The following is a 9,244-nucleotide window of genomic DNA, read 5'->3' as shown; positions in this document are numbered from 1 at the left end:
TTCTTGTGCACCGTTCCCGGAGGTACTGCAATACCGGGTCGATGCGTGGAGTGGACGGAGCAAGCCCCGGTTCCATCTCCTGCTTCCAAAAATCAATTTAATATAGACGGGTCCCCCTATGGGGGACGTATCAGATATTAAACTGATAAGAACAGATTTTTTTTTTTTTTTTTTTTTTTTTTTTTTTTATTTTTCTTCTACATCAAAAACCACATTTACAATTAACATATATGCATATTATTCAACACAAAAATCAACAAATTCAAAAACAGTCATCATTTCAACCATTCACCAAAATCAAAATTATTCACACTCACATCCTCACTCACACTTTTATCCATTTTCCTTTCTTTTCCTTTTTCACAGTGTTTTCAAAACCACATTTACAAAACAAATTTCCATATATGCAAATCATTTCCTCTAACTTTTAAGTCATTTACTTTTTCCACAAAAAAACAAAAAAACTATTACATAAAATAATAAGCAAAAAGAAAACCAGACATTTATCACTTTTTATCCGTCTTTTTCCCACTAGTCTCTTTTCGCTTTTCAGCCTCTTCCATTCGATCAGCCCAGTCTTTCTTTTGTTCCTTCCCAGACTCTATAACAGGCTCCCTCACTCCCGCTTCTTCTGCTGTCCTTTTCTCCGCAGGCTGTCTCTGCTGCTTCCCCTTCACAGACTCGCTCACCTTCCCGGATTCAGCCGATGGCACTGTAACTAGTTTCTCCGCAGTCATCTTCTTTCCACCTTTATCCTCTGCACCTTTCTTTCCAGACACCTCCATACTTTCCGCTCCGTCCACTCCATCACTGCTGTCCTCCTCATCACCACTGTCCTCCTCACCGCTCCCCGCACCAGCAGCCCCAGCATAGCTTTTGGCCCTGTGTGGACACTTATAAAACAAATGATTAACACTCCCACACAAATTACACTTTCTCTTTTCTTTGCAGTCTTTCGTGTTATGCCCCTTTTTATTACAGTTCCTGCAGAACAAGTCCTTACACTCTTCAGCCTTGTGTCCCATTTCATTACATTTCCTGCAGACTTCAGGCTGTCCAAAATAAAACAAAAATCCTCTATTCGATCCAATCGAAAAGGAGGAAGGCGGATGCCTCACCCCCTCATACCCCTTTTCACTAGGGCGGAACCTCGTCCACACCCTCCAAGTGCCATTCCACATCTCGAACTCATCCAAACATTTCTCTGGCGGCCTAACCACATTAACATATTGTCCCAAAAAAGTAGACACATCCTCCGCAGGCACAAACGGGTTGTACATATGCACATTCACCACTCTTACTTCTTGTCTAAAAAGCGCTTCCAAAACAAAAAAACACAAAGGCCTCTTCTCTTCATTGTTCTTCATGCATTTCCAAACACATCTACAATACTCTTCTGATTTAAAAGTCAAATCAAAAATTCCTCTTGCCTGGAAATCCTGGAGACAGAACACTTCATCGAAATCCACCTTCATCCTGTTCAGCACTTGGTTAACAAAATCGTTCCTCGTCATTGCAGGGGCTCCTTCTTTCTTCAATAAACGAATCGTGTTCCTCAGACGAGGTCCTGGGGGCTTTACTGCAGTCTCCGCCATGCCTTCGCCTTCTCTTCCCCTTGAAAATCAAAGCTGCGGGCAGGCCACATACAATGATCTGAGCCAAGAGGCCGAGAAGCGATGCCCACAATGGTTTTGACCAAACGCCCCGGGCGCGGCCGCCCGCCGGAGCTGCCGGGGTACTCGCTTCTTGGACTGAGGGGAAAAATGGGAAAAAGAAAAAAAAAAGAAAAAGAAAAAAAAAGGTGCCAGGCTCTAATTATTAACACGGCCGGCGCCGCTGTGCTCGTTCTGCTTTTAAACCCATGTCGAGCCCCACCCCGAGGGGCAGGGCTAGCCAAAAATTGCATTGAACTCATAAATGCTCCTCTCCACGGAAATCTTTAGTAAAATACTCTTTTATTGAGATTTTACATTTTTTTACATTTACACCCATTCGTTTTTTCATTCATTTTACATTTCTTTTAAAGATGACATTCATGCATACAGACATACATTTTGTTTTAAAAGCATTTAAAATACATTTAAAAACACCAAGACAATTGTGCTTTGTACATGGTTAAAACAGACACAGATTAAAATCAACATGAAAAAAACCTGTGCTGTTTTAAAAGTGACTGGAAAAAAAGAACCATCTATAAAAAACCAGTGCTTGTGAGGGCCGGGGAGTGCTCTCTAAAAAGGTTCAAAAGTGAACATAAAACTATATTACTAAAACAGGGACAGGGGAAAAGGGACAGTGTGTGGAACAGTGAGTTAAAATTCTAAAATTTTAAAACACTTAAAATGTAACTTTTAATAGTTTACATTAAAAATCTTAAAGATACATAAAACAAAACAAAACAAAATCAAATAAAACATTCAACATAAATCAAATAAAAGTCCATAAAACTGAAACAAAAAGACTACATAAAACCAGGGCACCGTTCAAAAACGGTCATGCCAGCTAAAAAGGGCGGAATGCTGGCATGACAAAATAAATAAAAGGCTTAGCGGTGCCCCGTAGTCCCGCTCCTAGGAGCTAGCGGTTCCAGTTTTTTCCTTTATTCCATCTTCACGTCCTGAAGTCCGGCGATCCTCCACTCCGCGCAGGCCTTGTCCTTCCCGAGGGTCCGGATGTCCAGAATTACAAAGTCCTTGATAAGAGTTTGTGCCCTTCTGGTCGTGGTGATAGTGTCTAGCTCCTGCTTGTGATAGACACAGACGTTACGGCCTTCCCACAGGATCTGCTTGACAACATTGATGACACGCCAAACGCACTTAGCTGTGCTGGTATCGATTCCTCCCGCAGGCCCATAGAGCACAGTCTCAGCGGTCATCTTGGCCGTGTCAGCAAACCTGTTTAGGAAGACAGAGACAGAGAGCCAGACACTGCCAGCCACATCACACTCCCAGAAGATATGGGCTGGTGTTTCTCTCTTGCGGCACTTTGCATAGGGGCATGTTTCTACTTGGGCTAGTCCCCTCCTGAACATGAACGCTCGAGTGGGGAGTGCACTGTGGACGGTGTTCCATGCTATATCCTTCTGGACATTACTGAGGCAGCTGTGAGACACATTCTCCCAGATTTTTTGGCTTTGGGTGAGGGAGAAAGTAGCTACTTTTTCAATTTCCTGGGAACCGGCAAGATATTTAGTTACAGCCTTGTATTCCCAGGAGGCCAATTTTGCTTTATCTAAGCCCAATTTATATATAGTGTCCCTTAAGGTTCTATAATACAATGGGGGGTCCCAGGAGTACGGCACGGTGTTATCAATAGTGCAGAGGCCCAAGGCCCTGAGACAGGTGGCAAAATAGAAACGATTCATGTAACATACCTTCCTGTCCAGGGCCTGGATGTTCTTGATAGTTTGCGTGAGCCCCTGCACTCGGGTGAGCTGCACAACGTCCGGGACCCCCTTACCTCCCTTCTTGTCGGCTTTACTCAGAGTGGCTCGCTTTACCCTCTCCATCTTGCTGCCCCAGATAAAGCGGTGGATAATGCGGTCCACCACTTTTTTGGTGGTCCTGTCTGGGGGAAAGATTTTTCCTACATAAGAGAGGATGGGGAACAGTATAGACTTGGTTATTAATACTCTACCCGTCATTGTTAAGGATCTTGTGCTCCATCCGCCAATCTTTTTACGGACCTGGTTAATGGCCGCCGTCCAGCTCTGGGCCCCCGAGCTATTGTTCTCGAAAATGAGGCCCAGAATCTTGATTTTGTCCTTTTTGACAGGGTACATGTCCGACAGTTCCCTATCTACCTGCCAATTTTTAGACACGTAGACTTCGCTCTTGGACTTATTAATCACTGCCCCGGTCGCCGTGCAGTACTTCTCAAGGATATTACTAATCCGAGGTACCGACGATGTGTTGGTGCAAATGAGTGACACATCGTCCATATATGCTGTTGTTTTGACCTGGACCCCGTTGGATCCAGGCAGCTGGAAACCAGTTATATTGGTATCCCTACGAATTGCCTGCAGGAGGGGTTCAATGCACACGACATATAGCAGTGGGGATAGTGGGCAACCCTGTCTGACCCCTGACTGGATAGATATTTTACCAGTCAGGTGCCTGTTCACCAAGACTCGGGTACTAATGTTTGTATATATGGTTTTAACCCACTCCCTAAGTCCAGGAGCGAATTTCATCTGGTCCATCACTTTGTACATATATTCATGGCTTACCCTATCGAACGCCTTCTCCTGGTCAAGGTTGAACAGGCAGAGGGGATGGTTCCGTTCTCTAGAATAAGCCAGAATGTCCCTTGTTAACATTAAAATATCGGTGATGGACCTCCCTGGGACGCCACAAGCCTGGTCGGGGCCAATGACCAAAGGGAGGTGTACTTGTAGCCGGAGCATCAGAGCTTTGGCTAGTATCTTGTAATCCACGCAAAGGAGGCTGATTGGGCGCCAATTCCGTAGATCTTTAACTTCCCCTTTCTTATGAAGGAGAGTAATTACACTCTCCCGCATAGAAGGGCCCAACCGCTTCTCCCTGTAGACCGCTCTGTAGACCTCCGCTAAATGGACTTTTAGCGTGTCCCAAAAAAGATGGTAATACTCACCCGGGATGCCATCTGGACCTGGCGTCTTACCGGTGTTCATGGTCTTAACCGCCTGGGTGAGCTCCTCCAGCGTGAGTTCTGGGTCCTTCTCCTCCTCCTCGTCGTCCCGCACTGAGTCAGGCTCCAACTGGCTCAGGAACCACTCTATCAGGGTGTCATCTGTAGCTTTGATGTTATACAGGTCCCTATAGAAGTTCTCTACCACTTTTTTCACTCCCTCACTATCCTCTACTATCCTCCCCCTGCTGTCGAGCATGGAGGACATCAAGTGCCGCTTCTCCCTCGTTTTCTGGAAGAAGAAGCGAGTACACTTTTCGTCTTCCTCCATTTTTTGCACTTTTGCATTGTGCATGACCTTTCGTTGTTCCTCCCTACAAAGCACTGAAAGATCTAGCTTGGTCTGGGCTATCTCGTCGCTTACAGGGAACCCCCGAAGCTGAAGCAGGCTCAGACGCTGGAGGGCAGCATTCAGGTGTTTATATTTGGCCCTCCTTTCTTTTGCTTTCCTCTTGCCTGCTGCTATGAAATAACCCTTAGTTCTCATTTTGACCATCTCCCACCACTCTATAGGGGAGTTGAATAGGTCACGCAAAGTGGTCCACTCAACAAGCCTGCTCTTATAGGCTGCAGCTATGGAGGGGTCATCGAGTAAGGAAGTGTTTAATTTCCAAACCCCTGACCCCATCTGGGAGGTCTGAGGGACCTGCAATGTTACCTGCAGGAGCCTATGGTCAGAGAAGAAGACGGCCTGGGTGTCTACTGCCGTCTTCGTAAGGGAGCTGGTATGCAGGACGAGATCTATACGGGAGAAGGAGGTCCCAGATGAGCTCACCCAGGTAAAGGGAGGCACCAGGTCCTTACCTGCATCACACAGGGAGAAATCAAATATTACGGAGGACAAAACTCTACTAGAGCGGTCGTTGCGTGGCCTGCTCCGGTCTACGTCCCTCAGAGCACAATTGAAGTCACCTGACACGATGACGGGTACGTTCCCCAGCAGGAGTGGACGCAGCTGTGGAAAAAATTGAACTCTTTCGTTTTGGTTAGTGGGTGCGTAGACATTGACCAGTCTGAGGGGAGTGTTGTTGTATGTCACATCCACGCTCAGAATTCTACCAGGTTCTACCTCCCTGCTGCTGCGGGAGGTAATAAATGGGTTTTTAAACAGGATACCTACTCCGTCGGCTCTGGCTATGTTGGAGCCCGACCAGAAGGAGTCCCCCAGGGTCCAACTCTCCTTCAGGTCCCTATAATCAGGGCTCGACGAAATACCACACTCCTGCAGAAAGATGAGATCTGCTTTCAAGTTAGCTAGATAGTTTAGTACATCAAATCTTTTTTGTGTCTCCCTGATGCTCCTGACATTAACAGACACACATATCAGGGCCATCAGGGTAGCTAACAAGAAAAGGAGTCGCTGCGTCCACCCCATAGCGACTATGATTGGGAGGTCGGGACACTCTTCCTACTCTTAGCTCTACGCTTGCTTCGAGGGGGCTTGGGCTTATTTGCAACTCCCATCACCCCTGAGAAGGTACTCACTGCTGCCTCGTCCAAGAAGGCACCGTCTTTATATGCACAGTACTTGGAGTTGTTGGGGCTATTCAACTCCCCACAAGGTAAGTCTGGTGGAACTTGCTCAGGGCCCCTCGGAACGTGTGGGTCAGCTTTGTCCTGGGGGGGGGTTATGACAGACAGCATTCTTTGGCTGTTACCGTCTGTTGAATTGGAGCTGTTAGCAGACTTCTGGCTTACCGCGTCCAGGGGTATTCCCATGTCCTCCAGTGCTGTATCTAGGAGGACCTCTAGGGGGCCCCTGGTTTTGCCCATACAAGGGAGGGGGTCAAGGATGCTTTGAAGGGAGGCCCTTCGCTTGAAGAGGGTCATTGCTACCGAGGTACTGCTGGTCAGGGAAGGTGTTGACCCCGACCTCTCCCTCGGTGCATTAGTGAACACCTCTTCTGCGAGGTGTGCTAGGGTTTGTGCCAACGACTGGGAAGGCTGGCTGGGGATGCCCTGGCTGGCTGCTACCTGCCCACTAGGCGGCAGTGTAGCCGTCCCACTCGCCTCCGTCTCTGCCTGCGAGGGCAAGACTGGGGACTTTGTGTGGACATTAGCTGGTTTTGGATCTATGGGGGCCACCTGCAACTTGCTGTCTTTGATCCTGATCTTCTTTCTTTTCCCCCCCTCGTCTCTACCCTTTCTTTTCCCCACCCTCTGCTGGTTCTTCACTCCCTTCCCCTCCTTCTCACTCTCACTTTCACTGTCGCTTTCGCTTTCCTCCCCCACGGACTCAATCCTTATGGCGTCATAACGAGAGCCGAGGGGGAGTGCTGGCGCTGAGAGGGCCCTACTCAGGGGGGGGCCGCTGCTGGGTCCGGGCTCCCTCCCTGCCTCGTGTTCTGCATCAGAGGAGCTACTGGAGGAGCTAGTGGAGTAGCTGTTGTACTCTCTCTCTGGGCTGGGGGAAGGGGTCCTCGTAAAACGGGACATGTCTCGAGGGCGGGGGGGTGAGGGGGGTGCTGGTGATGATGGTGGTGCTGGAGTCTGGGTCTTGGATACTGTTGGTGGTGATGTGGACTGATCTTTGTTACTTGCTCCCTCTTCCTGCTCAGGCCTAGGCTTGTTCGTATTTGCCTTGCTGGCTCTGGCCATGTTGGCATAGGAAGAGGGGCAGTCCTTAAACAGGTGCCCCTTCTTTCCACACAAATTGCACTGCCTCTCTTCTCTGCAGTGGCTGGTCTCGTGGGGGGCGCCGCAGTTCCTGCACTTGACTACAGTACATGCGGCCGCCAGGTGTCCTAATTCCCCACATTTCCTGCAGAGTTTTGGCATCCCATTATAGAATACCAGCCCTCTGTTGGGCCCTAACACTATGGAGTTTGGAATGTGGCGGACGCCTCCAATGCCCGATGGATCAACATTAAGGCGTACCAGCCACTTTCTGGCTCCTGTCCAAACCCCATCTTCATCTGTAATTTTCCTCCCTTCTGATGACACCCTCCCATAGCGGTTAAGCCATGTTGTAATATCATAGTCGCTAACAGCCTCATTGAAAAATTGGACAGTAACAACTTTCATTTCTCTGTCTGTCAGTGCATCCACACAAAATTCTTTGTATGGAGCGAGATATTTATTCTCCCCCCAAAAGGACCACATTTCTTGTAACTTTTGGGGGTTCCTAAAACTGACCTCAAACACTTCCTTAAGCCCTGGCAATTTCACCAAACAATTCAAGTCAGAAGGGGAAAAACCCATACCCCTCTGAAGAATGGTCCGGCTGAACTCCAGTCTCGTCAGTCCTGGTTCCGTTTCCTCTTGCTGGGTCCTTGTGAAGCGCACCGCATTGTGCCTCCTAGTCTCCTGGGTTGGCCGGAACGCCATCCTTCAGCTGGCTCCTCCGATTGGGGTGGGAGAAGCCTCTGGACGTCCGGGTTGTCTCTCTCTACGGAAAAGAAACAACGTAAGCAGCAAATCTGGGCAGTTGAAGGAACTATTACTTTAGTCCCTGAGGAGATGGTCGCCTCGCAAGAGGGACCCCCTCCCCAGGTGAACGGTGTCCTTCCCTGGCGGAGTAGGGGGCGCTGCTTGGCACCGAGACCACGTAGGAAGAATCGTGGCTGTGACGCCTCCTCGGGGTCCGGGGCCGCCCTCTGCTCCTCCCAGATGGCGCCCTCTGCTGGGCGCCTGCTGCTCTCTCGGTCTGGATCTCGATTGCAATCAAGGGCTGGGGATGAGGTCGTCTAGGTCATCAAAGGGTCCTCAAAGGTCGTCTGGATGGTAGGTCCTCCTTCTCTCTAACTCCAGGAACGTCTGGAAAAGCCTGAAAAAGAAAAAAAACTGGAACCGCCTGAAAAAGAAAAAACTGCTCTCAACAGTCAACAAAATCTTGAAAGACCCTCGGCCTGGATTGGGCAAGCCAAAACCAGACTGAGCATTAGTCTTCCAAAAAGTTGCCGAGCTGAAGAAAGCCAGTCAAAAATAAAAAAAAATTCTGTTCCTCCTCACCCGAACAAACCTCTCACAGACCCTCGGAGGGAGCGGGCAATGCCACTACCCTCTAAGCCTTAGTCTTAGAAAGATTTATTCGAACTGAAGAGAAGCCAGAGTGTGGTTTTACTGGTAGCCCAGCCCTTCCGGCCGGCCCAAAGGCCTTCTCCTCTACCCGGCGGCAAGGCCAAACAAAACCAAACAAAACAGGGAACTCTTCCCAAAACGCAAGTGCCGTTCGGTCCCGGCAAAGGGGCGCTTTGCTGCTGCTGCCGCCTTGAAAGCGAGGGCTCCTTGCCCCACTAAACAGCTCCGTTTCTGCTTTACCGCTGCGCTCGTCCTCCTCCTCCCACGAGCGCAAGGCCTTCTGGGTACACTGGCCTGCTGCGTGAGCAGAGCAGACTGTCCATCAGTTAGGCAGGCCTGCCTTCCTTATTTGGAACAAACAAACAAACAAACAAAAAAAAAAAAAAAAAAAAAAAAAAAAAAACAACAAAAAGAGCGGGAAAAAATACAACCCAGAAAAAGGGAGAGGGAGAGGCTGGCTAGCGCTCTCTCTGTCTCTCTGTCTCTCTGTCTGCCTGTCTGTCTGCCTGCCTGCCTGCCTGCCTGCCTGCCTGTCTGTCTCTCTCTTTTTTGACCT

The 9,244-nt window shown here is 48.8% G+C and overlaps 1 pseudogene; it reads right to left on the bottom strand.

Moving 5' to 3' along the window:
* On the bottom strand, nucleotides 1-213 carry LOC131697135 (U2 spliceosomal RNA; annotated as a pseudogene).
* Nucleotides 214-9,244: the final 9,031 nt, after the last annotated feature.

This window comes from Acipenser ruthenus, chromosome 13, assembly GCF_902713425.1.
Source record: "Acipenser ruthenus chromosome 13, fAciRut3.2 maternal haplotype, whole genome shotgun sequence".
Lineage (NCBI taxonomy): Eukaryota > Metazoa > Chordata > Actinopteri > Acipenseriformes > Acipenseridae > Acipenser > Acipenser ruthenus.
This window is presented reverse-complemented; position numbering and strand designations above follow the sequence as displayed.